This window comes from Apodemus sylvaticus, chromosome 12 (assembly GCF_947179515.1).
Source record: "Apodemus sylvaticus chromosome 12, mApoSyl1.1, whole genome shotgun sequence".
In the NCBI taxonomy this organism is placed as follows: domain Eukaryota; kingdom Metazoa; phylum Chordata; class Mammalia; order Rodentia; family Muridae; genus Apodemus; species Apodemus sylvaticus.
In genome coordinates, this window is record NC_067483.1 from 5,437,978 (window position 1) to 5,439,089 (window position 1,112).

The following is a 1,112-nucleotide window of genomic DNA, read 5'->3' on the forward strand; positions in this document are numbered from 1 at the left end:
ATATCAGCCCAGACTACAATACCCAGCAAAACTTTCAATTACCAAAGACAAAGAATACAAGACCTTCCATTACAAAAGCAAAGTTACACAATATCTTTCCACAAATCCAGATCTGCAAAGAATAATGAGTAGAAAATACCAACACAACGTAACAAATTACACCGTAGAAAACCCAGTAAGTTAATCTTTCAACAAACCCAATAGAAGATAGATACACAATCAGAAATTCTCCTTTAACTAAGAAGACAACACTAAACAGCAATCACTTTTTCCTTCATATCTCTTAATATCAATGGTCTCAATTCACCAACAAAAAGCCACAGACTAGCAGACTGGATCCAAACAGGGCCAAGTGCTAGCTTCGGCAGCACATGTACTAATATTGGAATGATACAGAGATTAGCATGGCCCCTGCACAAGGATGACATGCAAATTCATGAAGCAGTCTATAGTTCTTATAGTAAACTTCTTTCAGCAAACACAAAAGAAGATAACCAATCAAATTTTAAAAATAACATCAAAAATGATAGGAAGTAATAATCACTATTCCTTAATATCTCTTAACATCAATGGACTCAATTCCCCAATAAAAAGACATAGACTAACTGACTGGATACATAAACAGGACTCTACATTTTGTTGCCTACAGGAAACACACCTCAGTGTGAAAGACAAACACTACCTTAGAGGAAAAGTCTGGAAGACAATTTTACAAGCAAATGGTCTCAGAAAATAAGCCGGAGTAGCCATTCTAATATCAGATAAAATTAACTTTCAACCCAAAGTCATCAAAAGAGACTCCGAGGGACATTTCTTGCTGGTAAAAGCAAAAATACACCATGAAAAACTCTCAATCCTGAAACTTTATGCTCCAAATGCAAGGGCACCCTCATTCATAAAATAAACTTTACTAAAGCTCAAAGCACACATTGCACCTAACACAATAATGGTGGGTGACTTCAACACTACACTTTCCTCAATGGACCGATCAGGAAAATAGAAACTGAACAGGGACACAGTGAAACTAATTGAAGCTTTGCACCAACTAGATTTAACATATATATATATAGAACATTTTACCCTAAAGCAAAATAATATACCTTTTTTTTTTT

The 1,112-nt window shown here is 35.1% G+C and overlaps 1 non-coding gene across 1 annotated transcript; it reads left to right on the forward strand.

The window, feature by feature from the left end:
* Nucleotides 1-352: 352 nt before the first annotated feature.
* On the forward strand, nt 353-456 carry LOC127698023 (U6 spliceosomal RNA). The gene has a single exon (XR_007980665.1). It is a non-coding gene; the product is annotated as a U6 spliceosomal RNA (small nuclear RNA).
* Nucleotides 457-1,112: the final 656 nt, after the last annotated feature.